Genomic DNA, 16,137 nt, shown 5'->3' on the forward strand with positions numbered 1-16,137 from the left:
GAACTGACTTCTCCAGATGAAGTTGTTTGGGGCCCTGAAGAGGGCGGGTTCTTACCATCTTCTCTGGCGGCTGGGAAATAAAATTAATCTTATACCCCTCCTGGATCGTCTGGATGACCCAGGGGTCCCGGATCTGTTGGCGCCAGGCAGCCATATAGTGGGAAAGACGGCCGGCCACCACAGGGGTAGGGGGGGGGGAGAGGTGGGGAAACTAGAAGGAGGCACGCTTACGGCCACGAGAGGAGCCCCGACCTCTTCTTGTGCCGGACCGCCTCTGTCCTCTGGACCCTCTTCTGGAGGTTCCCCGCCCCCGAAAGGAGGAGCTCTGTCGTTCAAAGGGCTGTGGTAGGTTCTTCCCTTTAGAATTGGCCAATCAGCCGTTGATAATGCCATCGTCTTAGCAGCCAATCTGGTTTGGAAGTGGATGGCTTCGGTTAAATGATCCACCAGCAAGGTGATATCCAACATCACCGCCAAGAGGTCGTCCCAGTCCACCCCAGAGATGATATCCTTTGAAAGAGATGAAAGCTCTGCCCGTAAGCCAGTGACTACTTCATTGGCAGCAATGCCAAGAGAGGCTTGGGCAGACGAGGCCGAATAAATGCGTCTCAAGGATCCTTCCACACGACGATCCATACGTCTCTCAGGCTCCATCCATCTTCTGTTGGGAGGACTGTCCACTTGGACAACTTAGCCACCGCCACGTCTACTTTAGGCGGGGGTCCCCACGATTTTAGCTGGGCTTCAGAGACGGGGAATAGTGTCTTGAAACGTTTGGAAGGGACGAAGGGTTTATCCGGCCGCCTCCACTCTCCTTCCATCATCTCCGAAGCGGGCCTAAAGGCCCGGGACCTACGGCTTGAGCCTTCTCCGCCTTCCGGATCTCTGATCCTGAGTGTCTTAAACACTCTAGAGATCTTCTCTATGGGGAAGATCTCTTTTTCATCCTCAGAATCCTCCTCCGCAGACTCCACATCCTTGAGGTGCAAATTCTCCAAGGGTGGAAGAGATAATTCACAAGGCTCCAGGCGAGGTCTCTTTGCCAGGTGGGAGACAGTAGTCTCCATTCTGTTCATGGAGTCCTGGACAAATTCCTTCACCCAGGATACCATCGCCCGCATGGGGGTAGCCTCAGAGGAGGGGGCTCTACACCCCCGACAGAACCAATACTGCGAGTCATCAGGAAGCGGGATCCTGCACTTGACACATGCCAGGTGCTTTCTCTTGGACACCACTTTCCTCCACGGAGGTATCACAGAGGAGGAAGAAGATGACATTCTGAGGAAGAAAAAAATGCAGCAATAAAAAAATTGCCCCCACAGTTAGGGACCCTCCTCCCCTGGCCCCGTCCACCAAACCTCACTAGATGCAGAAGAAATTTATCTCCACTAGGGACACGAAACAACTGCAGGAGCTTCTCCGTGCTGCTTGTAACCGGAGTGACAAGCAATGTATGGTGTGTGGAGGGGAAACATATAGGCCAGGGGGGAGGAGTTTTTGGAGGGATCGCCCACCTCCAATATCAGACCCTAATTCCGACGTCATGGGCCCCCCCCCCAAGTTCCAGGACCCCAGATCTACTGGAGGGGGAGGGAGACCTGCCCAAACGCAGGAGCAAGAAAAAGCAGGCCTGAAAGGAGTAGGGCGCCGCAACGAGCGCCGCGCTTCTGCGCATGCGCGGTAGACGCCAAACACGGCCGGACCCAGGAACCAACAGAAAGGTTCCTAGGCCCGAACGTTCCCCCCTCACAGGGAACCCTCTGGACTCCGATGGAGGCAGTTGGGAGCGGAGCGCTCGCGCGGCACAGAGGACTTCACCCTGGAAGGGGGAAGGAAGAGAAGAAAAACATCTTCCTACTGAAAGGTAAAACACAGAGAGGGGGGAGAGGAGCAGACCCCTATAGGAGGTCAGAACCCCTGCTACCCCTTTGTCCACCTGTCCTGTCCCACAGCACAGAAAAAAACACAAGGGAGGAGCAGGTCTTCCGGCCTCTTATAGGGGTCAAAGCTGTTAGGTAATTAAAAATTCCAATACCAACAAAACGTATGGTCAATATTAGCTCACCCTTTACTCTCGACCAAGGTGCACGATCCGCTGCCTTCAGGACTTCTAAGGCCAAAGTAGTACTCCTCCAACAATCACATAAGAATGGATCCGCAACACTTGTGATATATTAAAAAATTTCTTCTTTAATTCAGTCAGACACAAAAATAGCTATGAATAAGAGAGCAAGTGGGTCTTGAAACGCGTCAGCAGCAGTCATGCGTTACTGACAGCAGTCATGCGTTACTGACAGCGGTTTTTACGTTGTCTTTTTTGTACTATTTGTCTTTTCTAATCTTTTGCATGGAGTTTTGTATTGTTTTAATGGACTGAATTAAAGAAGAAATTTTTTAATATATCGGACAAGTGTTGCGGATCCATTCTTATGTGATAATTAAAAATTCCACCTGTCCTAACAGCTCATAGGGGCAAGAATACCCCCAGCTGTGCTGCTGTTGGGCGTAGGGGGAAGAAAAGGTTAACCTCAATACATTTTTTTTTAAAGTATATTTCGGCCTTCCAATGGTATGAGGGACAATGAACTGGCCCCCTGTTTAAAAAGTTTGAGGAACCTTGATATAGCATAAATGTTTTGTCAGAAGTGGGATTCGAACCCACGCCTCCAGAGGAGAAGGGGCCACGGATACTGACCCGGCATCCACTGTACTAGAGAGGTGGATGCCGGGGAGGGATAGACGCCGGGGCCTGAGACATCGCTACGATCCTCTGCCCTTCATGAAGCCAGCAGCGGGGGGACGGAGGAGCCCCTGCCGCTGCTGGCTTCATGCAGGGCAGAGGAGCGCAGCGATGTCTCAGGCCCCGGCACCTGTAATGGCGTCTATCACTTGCCGGCTTCCGCCTCTCTATTACAGCGGATGCCAGGCGCCACCTTCAGACTATAAGACGCACCCTTCTTTTCCCCAAAAATTTTGGGGAAAAAAAGTGCGTCTTATAGTCCGAAAAATACGGTAATTTTAAATGAAGGGTCCTACTATGTTGTAGGTCCTACTGATGTGATAACTGGTCTAGAAAGAGTTAATGGAGTGAAAAGCATAGGAAGTCAGGATGGCCGAGCGGTCTAAGGCGCTGCGTTCAGGTCGCAGTCTCCCCTGGAGGTGTGGGTTCCAATCCCACTTCTGACATGTGCTTTTTAACCTGTTGCTGTCTGTTACAGTTATGCTGTAGATTTTTTGTTTATTTAAAAAAAAAATCATTTGCAGGGCTTACCACACAGATGCTTTTTTTTCCCTGTTCTTTTATGTTGTCGATTGACATTTTTTGCCAAGGAGTATTATTTATATTATTTGAATGGGGTTGTCCATATTTTTACAATTTAATAGAGCTGCTATGGGGGATATAAACATAATAAACTAGCATTCACCTCTCCCCGTGCCTCCATTTCCAGGGGCAGCCACTCCATTGATTATCATATAAGTCTCCTGGCTGAGGTCACCAGTGACATCACATTTGGTCTAAGCTCTCACTGTAGCCAGTCACAGACCGCAACAGTGACCCCTTCACAAACAGTATGTGACTGTGGTCTTGTGCCATTTGTGAAGAGGTGGATGTTGAGACCTGTGATTAGGTGCAGTGGTCACCTGGTACAGACAGCTGGTAGACCTGTATACAATCAAGCAGAGTTACCAGGATGTGTGCAAGAACAGGCCTCAGGCGCTGCATTAGTATCCAGGTAAGTATACTGTAATTGTAATCGTAGTAATAGTATGTGGGGGCAGAGGACTATTACCCGTATGGGGGGAATGGACTATTAGGCCCTTATTGCAGTAATAGTGCCCCCCTATACAGTTCATAACAGTCCCCTCACACAAGTTATGTTATTCACTGTAATAGTGCCCTAGTAGCGCCCCCCACAGGTAATAGTAAACCCCCAAGAACGGGTAATATTACCTGTGGGGGGCAGTAATAGGGCATTATTACAGTTATAGTGCCGCCCACAGTTAATAACATTCCCCCAACATACACCCAATCTTATTACTGTAATAGTGCACTAGTAGTGCCCCCACAGGTAATAGTTCACACGCATGTACGCACGTACGTAATATTACCTGTGGTGGGAGCAATATTACAGTGATAATGCCCCCTGAGTGATACCCTTCCCACTACCTAAACTCTATTGAGAGAGCTCTCTCCAAATTATCTCTTATTCAATGAGGGCCCTACCCACAATTCTATGGCTTACTGATGTGATAACTGGTTTGGAAGGAGTTAATGGACCTAGCGTTGTAGTAAGTCAGGATGGCCATGCGGTCTAAGGCGCTGTGTTCAGGTCGCAGTCTCCTCTGGAGGCGTGGGTTTGAATCCCGCTTCTGACAAATACTTTTATGCTATATCAAGGATCCTCAAACTTTTAAACAGGGGGCCAGTTCATTGCCCCTCAGACTATTGGAGGGCCGAAATATACTTTTAAAAAAATGTATTGAGGTTAACCTTTTTTTTTCTTTAAAACGTGTTGAGTTATTTTACATTGCTCATACATCATTGAATTGACGAGTTCTTAACTTCCTGAAACGCAGGCTTGACCCAGTGACCTTTAGATGTTCAGTCTAGTGCTCTCCCAACTGAGCTATTTTGGCTATATACTATAGATAGTAGGTAGGTTGGTTTGGGGGCTTTATAGTGACAGTGTACTAGCCCATAAATATGTCTCTTTTCAGCTTTAGAGGTTACATGTTTAGAGAGCTGTTGGAACTTCCGAAACAGTTGCTCAGTGTACAAAAAAAAAAAAGCAGCAACATGCAGTGAGTATACAGGTAGTCCTCGACTTACGACGTTGATCCGTTCTTGCGCGGCGTCGTAAACCGAATTTTGACGTAAGTCGGAACCTACCATACCGACGCCGCGTAGGAACGGATCAACCCCCCCCCCTTTAAAATAAAACCCTGAAACAGAATGTGAAACTTACCGTACGGTGCAGGGTGGGCGGGCGGGCATTCAGGCCTCCTCTTCCTCCGATGTTCCGTCCTCCTCCGGCGCTCGCAAGCTGATAATGGCCTGGGCGCATGCGCAGTAGCCGTAATAGAAGCATCATGATACTGCGCATGTGCCCTGGCCATTATCAGTTTGCGAGCGCCGGAGGAGGACGGAACATCGGAGAAAGAGGAGGCCTGAATGCCCGCCTGCCCACCCTGCACCGTACGGTAAGTTTCACATTCTGTTTCAGGGTTTTATTTTACAAGCTCACTTGTAACAGCAAGCTGCCAGCATTGATTTTCCGCAGGCTAGTCCTTGCTAGCTGGGAGTGCTGGCAGTTTTCTGTTACAAGGGAGCTGTCGTAACCGCGAAACGTCGTAACCCGAGACCGTCGGAACCCGAGGACTACCTGTATATAGGAGAGTAGAATTAGAAGGAATTGTAGCAAAATTTAGACTTTTTATTTTAAACCTCAGATCACATACAAATTATCACATCTGACCCTTGCTAGGGCATATTGCCGTCTATGGGCCCCAATGGCGTAATGGATAAGGCACTGACCTCCTAAGCCAGGCGATTGTGAGTTTGAGTCTCATCCGTGGTGGTTACTTCTTTGTTGATTATCTTGACAATTACAATGTTTATACTAACAAGTTACTTATGTATTAATTACAAGTACCTCCGAGCTTACTCAGCTGCTAACTGGCCTGGAAGGTGTTAAGTTAACTGCAAGCGTTCCAGATAAGTTATTTAGGTTCATACACTTCAGTTGAAGCATTTTACAATTTAAACAGTGAAGAAAATTTGAACCTGCCGAAACCCGGGATCGAACCAGGGACCTTTAGATCTTCAGTCTAACGCTCTCCCAACTGAGCTATTTCGGCTACCTGATGGGTACTTTAGTGAAAGTGTATTGGTTCATAAGTATATTGGGGCAAATTTATTAAGACTATGTTATTACACACCTTCCATGGCCTCTGGTTATTATTCTCTGGGGACTTGAGTCTTAATTCTGCATCACCTTTAGGATGTGCCCTGGGGAAAGACTAGCACCACTATCGGGTACACAGCAGGCCCCCCAGCCCAGGAAGGTGGTATAAAACTGTATATGTTGTGGGTCTGGAAGGAGTTAATGGACTTACTATAGCAGGACATTAGGGTGGCTGAGTGGTCTAAGGCCCTGCGTTCAGGTTGTGGTCTCCTCTGGAGGAGTGGGCTTGAATTGCAATCCTTACGTGAATTTTAGTACTGTGTTATATTGATAAATCAGTTTTCCAGTTTCAGACCAATATTGTGAGACAAATGTTATGGTTTGTATAATGAAAAGTTGTGCAACTTTACCAAATCCTTCCTGTATTATTTCCCTGCAGTTTTCTAGATCTCTGCTTGCTGACATTCACTCTGCTTGCTTCTAATGGATAAAAATCAGTCCCTGGTCATGTGATGGACACACAGGTGCACAGCTCGTTACCAGGCAGATGACTATAATGAGCCATGTACCTGTGTATTCATTACATGACTGTGGACTGTAGATCACATGACCATGGACTGATTTTTATCTACTGGAAATACACAGTTTAAGGGCATGTTCACACGGCTATGACGATATGCCGATGCATCCCGCTCTTGTGTAGGCCCAAATGAATGGATCTACACTGCAGCGTGTCTCGAGCTGCAGACGCTGCGACTAATTCAGTGTACAAAGAAAAATAAAAAAGCTCCTGACTGAGCAGTAACAAGCAGTGAGTATATATTGGAGACTCTGCAGATTATTATTGTATAAGGAATTGTAGAAAGCAAAATTTAGACGTTTTTTCTCTGCTACCCAGTTTGGAAGGAGTTAATTTTAAATGGAGGAGAAGTCAGGATGGCCAAGCGGTCTAAGGCGCTGCGTTCAGGTCGCAGTCTCCCCTGGAGGCGTGGGTTCGAATCCCACTTCTGACAAATGTTTTTTTTTATGACCTATTTTTATAGCGTAACCTGATTCTGTCTGTTACAGTTAGGACTCGTTCACATGGGGAAAGAGGGGGTGGATTTTGGCACTGAATCCACGTCACAATCCGCCCCCTCTTAATGTAGGTCAATGCAGACCACCAGCTTACCACTAGTGAGCTGCCCTTTCTTCAGGCAGATTCTGCGGCTGATTAACCCCCGGAATCCGCCTCGCGGCAGCACCCTTCGGTCTAAGCCCATTCATTTGGGCCTACTCTGGAGCGAGAAGCCACGACCATCAGGGCCAAAATACACCATACCGCCCCTGTGTGAACTAGCCCTTATGCTGTAGTTATGTTCTTTTTTTTATATTAATTTGCAGAACTTACCACACAGACTTTTTTTTTCTGTTCTTTAATGTTCTAATCTATTTATATAGTTTAACCTGTTGCTGTCTGTTACACTTATGCTTTTTTTTAATAAAAAAAAAAAAAAATGTCCTGGCCTCTAGGGGCTTAAAGGGGCTCTATCAGCAAAATCATGCCTGGTAACGAGCTGTGCACCTATGTGTCCATCACATGACCATGGAGTGAATGTCAGCAAGCAGAGATCTAGAAAACTGCAGGGAAATAATACAGGAAGGATTTGGTAAAGTTGCACAACTTTTCATTATACAAACAATAACATTTGTCTCTCAATATTGGTCTGAAACTGGAAAACTGATTTATCAATATAACACAGTAATAAAATTCATGTAAGGATTGCAATTCAAGCCCACACCTCTAGAGGAGGCCACAACCTGATCACAGCACCTTAGACCACTCAGCCACCCTAATGACTGTTATAGTAAGTCCATTAACTCCTTCCAGACCAGACATCACATCAGTAAGACCCACAACAGATACAGTTTTATACCACGTTCCTGGGCTGGGGGGTCTGCTGTGTACCTGATAGTGGTGCTAGTCTTTCCCCCAGGGCACATCCTATGGCTGTATTCACACAGAGTAACGGCAGGCGTTTTTTTGTGTGTTTTTTGCACATAGCGCCGCGTTAACGCCGTGTAGCGCAGCGTATACGCGGCGGTAACGCCGCGCTATTTTGCGGTGGCGTTGACCGGCGTTAACGCGGCGTATACACGGCGTTAACGAGGCACTATGTGCAAAAAACACACAAAAAACGCCTGCCGTTACTCTGTGTGAATACAGCCTAAGGGTGCATTCAGACTACGTAACGCCGGGCGTGTATGAGAGCCGTACACGCCGGCATTACGGCAGACTGCCGAACACTTCCCATTCACTTCAATGGGAGCGCTCGTAACAGCGGCGTTTACGAGCGCTCCCATTGAAGTGAATGGGAAGTGTTCGGCAGTCTGCCGTAATGCCGGCGTGTACGGCTCTCATACACGCCCGGCGTTACGTAGTCTGAATGCACCCTAAAGGTGATGCAGAATTAAGACTCAAGGCCCCAGAGAATAATAACCAGAGGCCATGGAAGGTGTGTAATAACATAGTCTTAATAAATTTGCCCCAATATAGTTATGAACCAATACCCTTTCACTCCAGCCCTGATCAAATAGCCGAAATAGCTCAGTTGGGAGAGCGTTAGACTGAAGATCTAAAGGTCCCTGGTTCGATCCCGGGTTTCGGCAGGTTCAAATTTTCTTCACTGTTTCAATTGCAAAATGCTTCAACTAAAGTGAACCTATATAACTTATCTGGAATGCTTGCAGTTAACTTAACACCTTCCAGGCTCAGAGGTACTTGTAGTTAATGCATAAGTAACTTGAACCCACAATCCCTGGCTTAGGAGGCCAGTGCCTTATCCATTAGGCCACTGGGGCCCATAGACTGCAATGTGCCCTAGGAAGATTCAGATTTGATAATTTGTATGTGATCTGAGGTTTAAAAAAAAAAAGTCTAAATTTTGCTACAATTCCTTCTAATTATCTGCAGAGTCTCCAATATATACTCACTGCATGTTGCTGCTTTTTTTTTTTTTTTTGTACACTGAACAACTGTTTCGGAAGCACAAACAGTTCTGTAAACATGTAACCTCTAAAGCCAAAAAGAGACATATTTATGGACTAGTACACTGTCACTATAAAGCCCCCAAACCAACCAACCTACCTACTATCTATAGTATATAGCCAAAATAGCTCAGTTGGGAGAGCACTAGACTGAACATCTAAAGGTCACTGGGTCAATCCTGGGTTTCAGGGAGTTAAGAACTCGTCAATTCAATGATGCATGAGCAATGTAAAATAACTCAACAAATTTTAAACAAAAAAAAAAAAATGTTTTTTTAAGGTATATTTCGGCCCTCCAATAGTCTGAGGGACAGTGAACACGCCCCCTGTTTTAAAAAGTTTGAGGATCCTTGATATAGCATATAGTGATAAAAGTTTTGTCAGAAGTGGGATTCGAACCCACCCCTCCAGAGGAGACTGCGACCTGAACACAGCGCCTTAGACCGCTCGGCCATCCTGACTTTGTACAATACTAGGTCCATTAACTCCTTCCAAACCAGTTATCACATCAGTAAGCCATAGAATTGTGGGTAGGGCCCTCATTGAATAAGAGATAATTTGGAGAGAGCTCTCTCAATAGAGTTTAGGTAGTGGGAAGGGTATCACTCAGGGGGCATTATCACTGTAATATTGCTCCCACCACAGGTAATATTACGTACGTGCGTACATGCGTGTGAACTATTACCTGTGGGGGCACTACTAGTGCACTATTACAGTAATAAGATTGGGTGTGCGTTGGGGGAATGTTATTAACTGTGGGCGGCACTATAACTGTAATAATGCCCTATTACTGCCCCCCACAGGTAATATTACCCGTTCTTGGGGGTTTACTATTACCTGGGGGGGGCCCTAGTAGGGCACTATTACAGTTAATAACATAACTTGTGTGAGGGGACTGTTATGAACTGTATAGGGGGGCACTATTACTGCAATAAGGGCCTAATAGTCCATTCCCCCCATACGGGTAATAGTCCTCTGCCCCCACATACTATTACTACGATTACAATTACAGTATACTTACCTGGATACTAATGCAGCGCCTGAGGCCTGTTCTTGCACACATCCTGGTAACTCTGCTTGATTGTATACAGGTCTACCAGCTGTCTGTACCAGGTGACCACTGCACCTAATCACAGGTCTCAACATCCACCTCTTCACAAATGGCGCAAGACCACAGTCACATACTGTTTGTGAAGGGGTCACTGTTGCGGTCTGTGACTGGCTACAGTGATACCTTAGACCAAATGTGATGTCACTGGTGACCTCAGCCAGGAGACTTATATGATAATCAATGGAGTGGCCGCCCCTGGAAATGGAGGCACGGGGAGAGGTGAATGCTAGTTTAATATGTTTATATCCCCCATAGCAGCTCTATTAAATTGTAAAAATATGGGCAACCCGCCTTAGAATGATATAAATAATACTCCTTGGCAAAAAAATGTCAATCAACACCATAAAAGAACAGGGAAAAAAAAGCGTCTGTGTGGTAAGCCCTGCAAATGATTTTTTTTTTAAATAAACAAAAAATCTACAGCTTAAATGTAACAGACAGCAACAAGTTAAAAAGCACATGTCAGAAGTGGGATTGGAACCCACACCTCCAGGGGAGACTGCGACCTGAACGCAGCGCCTTAGACCGCTCGGCCATCCTGACTTCCTATGCTTTTCACTCCATTAACTCTTTCTAGACCAGTTATCACATCAGTAGGCCCTATAACATATAGAGGTTTATACCACCTTCCACATGTATGGCCTAAGGTAGATTATCTCAGATTTTAGATTGCCTTGCTCGTGCATAAACCCACGACAGCGTGTCACATATAGCCAACCATTAACTAAAGTTGGTCAGAACCAAAATCTGACTCATTGTGGTTGTTCATGTGTTTGGGAGAGTTGGTTGTACGACCAATCAGCTACAGTTCATTTGAGACAAGCGATGACAGCCTAAAATCTAACATGTATGGCCAGCTTTAGACTGGGCGCTTACTCAGGCGTACCTCGTGCTGTTTATATGCTGAGGATTTATGTTCTGTAACTGTAATGTTTCATCACGGTGTCTAGTGTATATTTATGTTGCTTTGATTGTGATGTCTCAGTTTCATGCAACTATTGTATTTTAGGCTTAGGCCACATGTGGCGTCTCACAGGGAAAAAAAGCGCTGCGAGAAAAATCGTAGCGGAAACACATCGCAGGTCTTCCCACAGCGCTTCACTCAGGAATGTTCTTCCTCCCAGTAGTGCCTATAGCTCTGTACTGTGAGACCGGGGAGGAACGCCCCCCGCCCCTCCTGATAGTTCTCGTCCATAGACGAGTTCCTCACTGTTCAGCATTATCGCTAGGCGGTAAGCAACGCCCCCTTCACAGTACAGAGCTATAGAGGAATGGCGTTCCTGTGTGACTATCAGAAACGCCCTTCTGACAGTGAAGAGCTACAGTACCAGCACTGACAGCTCTTCACCGGGGGTGCAGAACAGGAAAGCAGAATTCAGCGCACTGTCAGCTTTCTAGAGATGTATTACACCGCATGTGCCACAGAAGGTGAAGGGTCCTCTTTAAAGACCTTATGAACACTCTAGTAAACAGCAGTGATAGGCAGTGCAGTACATCAAATTAACAATATGATTATGTAGCAGGTACAATATTTAAACATTTGGGGCCCCACTTCTAATTTTGCAGAGGGCCCCACTTTGTCTAAAACCGGCCCTGATTCTAATGCACTGCATTAGTGTTAGGAGCTGAACAAATGGAGCCAGACCCGGTAGAGGTGAAAAATTTCAAAAGCTTAAGAATAATGTCCCTGGGTACATTCAGGATTTTAGAGCTCCCCTATGCTTGGTGAATATGGTCTATGTGCAGCAGTGTAGGGTTGGCCTGTTGAATGGGAGCTGAGAACAATGTTGTAACTTTCTCCCACAGGTTAGTTATCAATTCTGTCACTCCTCTGAGCTCTGTTAGACCTATTTTTCAGGTACTCCAATTTAATATCAATGGTCTCAAATTTTTAAGCAGAATCATCAAGGCGGGTTTTTATCCTTCTCCAGGGTGTCAGCAACTTTATCCAGTTTATCCTTCACCTCCTAGACTCTGGATCCAAAATTCTGTATTTTTTTGGTGAAATCAGAGAGTTCAGTAGAAAACAGTTATTTGATTTTTGCAAAGAGAGTAGTGGGGTCTAAGTCAGTATCCATGGTGTCCACCATAGGTTCCGGGTCAGAGGTTGAGAGTGACGTAGTGCTACTGTGAGAGAGAGTAAGTAGAAGACTTCTCTGAGCTTTCAGCTTTTGAGAATGTGTAGACATCTTATAAAAGTAGCAGGTGGTAGGGCAGTATAGTAAGCAGAATCGTGCCATTGGTGCAGGTGGGGGAGTTGTGACAGATAGCTGAGATGTTAATCAGACATTATAGGAGGAGGGCCAGGTAGCAGCCTAGGATGGTGCTGGGTTCTGCAGAGTCTGATTCAGAACAGGGAGATGCTGGAGGAAGGTTTTTGGTTTGGAGAAGCTGACAGGATGATAAAGACGGCCTGACTTGGAGCAGGTAAGATGACGGCTGCTGCACATGTAGAGGCTGCACAGAAATCAGGTTCAGGCAGTTTGCAGACACCAACAAACTTTCGAAAACCCACCGGGTTCAGCAGGAGATCCGGATGTAAGTAGTAGCTGGGGGACCCAGTTGGGAACCCCTAAATAGGCTGGAAAAAGAATATAACACCAAAGCCTGTGTGAAACATGTCTGGTCCTCTTCAGCACCATGTCACGCCCCTACCTGCTCAATTTTTAGCTGCAGGGGGGGGGTTTGTTATAAATTTTTAGTTATATTTAGATAGAATTGCTATAATTATAGATAGAAATTTCTATATTTATAGAGAAGTTTTAGACTTTTACACTACAGTTCATTATTTAACACACATTTTATATGTTTGTGTACCTTCTGTGGTGCTGAGCACTGCTCAGTGACATACATGACTGGTCGGTATCTGCTCAATTTTTAGCCGCAAGTTTATTGTTGTTAAATTTAGTTACAATTGCTAGATAGAGAGAGAGAGAGAGAGAGAGAGAGAGATAGATAGATAGATAGATAGATAGATAGATAGATAGATAGATAGATAGAAGTCTCTATCTATATCTTTATAAACATTTTAGCTTGCTTTTAGTACAGGATCTTATATGTGAGTACAAGTAAATTTATTGTAATTCTTTTCCACCTCTCTTTTTTTCTGATTTATATATTTTTTTTACATATATACCCTTATTAAAGCATAACATACACTTTAGATTCTCAATAAAGGATCAATACACGTGTAAAAACAGAACACAACATATATAAAATGTGCCAAAGCTCCTAAACCTTCTAAAGAATGTATTCAGCAGAAGAGGATTATCCCTTCGTGGCATCTGACAATGATATGGCGAGAGGGAGAACAGGAAAATGCCCAATTTCCTCTATATTTCCTCTTCCCTCTCCCAAAGAAAAAGCCCCAGAACAATTACTGAAGTAGTTTCTGATATTGCTGAACCAATCATCAGAATTCATTTTTAGATATAAAATTTTATTTTTGTATAAATTATCCAATTCACTACCATATTGCAAAATAATTGAAAATCACAGCAAGGCTGGGGCCCCACATTGTGAAATCGCAGCGTTTTACAGTTCTTGCAAAGTAAATGGGCTAATCCCATTCACACATTGCAGGAAAAAAAAATCTGCATAAGATAAAATAAATAATCCTTTAATAGTCCAACTATGGGGAAATTCAATGTGTTACAGCTACATGATAATACAGTAATACAAAATATGAATACAAAAGCTCCACAGTAGAGGCATTACAGTGACAGTAGCAGTGCTGTAACCAGTGCCGCACCTCCCATGAGGCGACCTGAAGCGACCGCAAAGTATAATAATTGTTTATGGGTGTCTGCAGTGGGACATAATACTGTGTGCAGGGACCACTATGGGGTACAATACTGTGTGCAGGGGCCACTATGGGGGATAATACTGTGTGCAGGGACCACTATGGGGTACAATACTGTGTGCAGGGGCCACTATGGGGGATAATACTGTGTGCAGGGGCCACTAAGGGACATAATACTGTGTGCAGGGGCCACTATGGGGTACAATACTGTGTGCAGGGGCCACTATGGGGGATAATACTGTGTGCAGGGGCCACTATGGGGGAATAATACTGTGTGCAGGGGCCACTATGGGGGAATAATACTGTGTGCAGGGGCCACTATGGGGGAATAATACTGTGTGCAGGGGCCACTATGGGGGATAATACTGTGTGCAGGGGCCACTATGAGGGATAATACTGTGTACAGGGGCCACTAAGAGACATAAAACTGTGTGCAGGGGCCACTATGAGGGATAATACTGTGTGAAGGGGCCACTATGGGGCATAAAAGAGTGCGCAGGAATGTGTAGGAGAGGGTCGGTCGAGGTCTTCGGCATCTGTGGTGGTGGTGGGGTCCATGTCAAAAGTTCACCACGAGGCCATGCCATTCCTAGTTACGCCACTGGACAGTAGGTACAGATAAAAAGATAAAGGTAAAAAATAGTACAAGGAATATCACAACTTAAGGATTTTTCAGTTCTCTGTATTGAATGATCTCCGCTTAGCTCAGTGTTGATTATACAGCCTAAAAGCAGCAGGGACGAAAGACTTCTGATAGCGTTCCTTTTCACACTTCTCACAGCAACAGATTTAAATCATAGCATGTTACTCAGGGGCGTAACTACCGTGGTAGCAGCAGTAGCAGCTGCCACAGGGCACGGACCATTAGGGGGCCCGGTGACAGCCGCTACCGCTGCGTTTTTTTTTTTTTTTTAAATAGTCCGTTACAGGCCCCATTCACTTGCCGATCCTGGCTGGGCCGGGATCGGCAAGTGACACCGCGGGCCCCACAAACACTATCATTATACTCGGGGGTCTTTGCAGACCCCTGAGTATAATGATCAGCGGACCGGGAGACGTAAGGAACATAACAAACACTGTTACTTACCTCTCCACGATCCTGCCTCCGGCCTCCCTCATTCGTGTCTGACGTCTCTGACGTCACATGACCCGGGTCTGCTTCCCGGGTCATGTGACCTCCGACGTCATTAATGCAGGACAAGAGCAGCAGCCGGCAGCCAACAGCCTAGGAGCCGGGCACAGGTAAGCAACTGTTTTCTTTTTAAATGTTTTTATTCCCCCGGGTCTCCGATTATTATACTCTGGGGTCTGAAAAGACCCCAGAGTATAATAATTGTTTATGGATGTCCACAGTGGGATATAATACTGTGTGCAGGGGTCACTATTGGGGTTAATTCTGTGTGCAGGGTACACTATTGGGGTTAATACTATGTGTGCAGGGGCCACTATTGGGGTTAATTCTGTGTGCAGGAGAGACTATTGGGGTTAATACTGTGTGTGCAGGGGCCACTATTGGGGTTAATTCTGTGTGCAGGGGACACTATTGGGGTTAATACTGTGTGTGCAGGGGACACTATTGGGGTTAATACTGTGTGCAGGGACCACTATTGGGGTTAATACTGTGTGCAGGGGACACTATTGGGGTTAATACTGTGTGCAGGGGACACTATTGGGGTTAATACTGTGTGCAGGAGACACTATTGGGGTTAATTCTGTGTGCAGGGGACACTATTGGGGTTAATACTGTGTGTGCAGGGGACACTATTGGGGTTAATACTGTGTGTGCACGGGACACTATTGGGGTTAATACTGTGTGCAGGGGACATTATTGGGGTTAATACTGTGTGCAGGGGACACTATTGGGGTTAATACTGTGTGCAGGGGACACTATTGGGGTTAATACTGTGTGTGCAGGGGACACTATTGGGGTTAATACTGTGTGTGCAGGGGACACTATTGGGGTTAATACTGTGTGCAGGGGACACTATTGGGGTTAATACTGTGTGCAGGAGACACTATTGGGGTTAATACTGTGTGCAGGGGACACTATTGGGGTTAATACTGTGTGCAGGGGACACTATTGGGGTTAATACTGTGTGTGCAGGGGACACTATTGGGGTTAATACTGTGTGCAGGGGACACTATTGGGGTTAATACTGTGTGTGCAGGGGACACTATTGGGGTTAATACTGTGTGTGCAGGGGACACTATTGGGGTTAATACTGTGTGTGCAGGGGACACTATTGGGGTTAATACTGTGTGCAGGGGACACTATTGGGGTTAATACTGTG

The 16,137-nt window shown here is 45.9% G+C and overlaps 1 protein-coding gene and 6 non-coding genes across 7 annotated transcripts in view; 4 read left to right on the forward strand and 3 right to left on the reverse strand.

The window, feature by feature from the left end:
- Window positions 1–16,137, forward strand: part of ZBTB45 (zinc finger and BTB domain containing 45) — a 500,250-nt gene that overhangs the window by 243,642 nt on the left and 240,471 nt on the right. The gene's annotated exons all lie outside the window — the stretch shown is intronic.
- TRNAL-CAG (transfer RNA leucine (anticodon CAG)) lies at window positions 3,104–3,186 on the forward strand. The gene has a single exon. It is a non-coding gene; the product is annotated as a tRNA-Leu (tRNA).
- Window positions 5,787–5,859, reverse strand: TRNAF-GAA (transfer RNA phenylalanine (anticodon GAA)). The gene has a single exon. It is a non-coding gene; the product is annotated as a tRNA-Phe (tRNA).
- Window positions 6,837–6,919, forward strand: TRNAL-CAG (transfer RNA leucine (anticodon CAG)). The gene has a single exon. It is a non-coding gene; the product is annotated as a tRNA-Leu (tRNA).
- TRNAF-GAA (transfer RNA phenylalanine (anticodon GAA)) lies at window positions 8,483–8,555 on the forward strand. Its single transcript has one exon. It is a non-coding gene; the product is annotated as a tRNA-Phe (tRNA).
- Window positions 9,312–9,394, reverse strand: TRNAL-CAG (transfer RNA leucine (anticodon CAG)). Its single transcript has one exon. It is a non-coding gene; the product is annotated as a tRNA-Leu (tRNA).
- On the reverse strand, window positions 10,505–10,587 carry TRNAL-CAG (transfer RNA leucine (anticodon CAG)). The gene has a single exon. It is a non-coding gene; the product is annotated as a tRNA-Leu (tRNA).

This window comes from Leptodactylus fuscus, chromosome 6 (genome assembly GCF_031893055.1).
Source record: "Leptodactylus fuscus isolate aLepFus1 chromosome 6, aLepFus1.hap2, whole genome shotgun sequence".
Taxonomy (NCBI): domain Eukaryota; kingdom Metazoa; phylum Chordata; class Amphibia; order Anura; family Leptodactylidae; genus Leptodactylus; species Leptodactylus fuscus.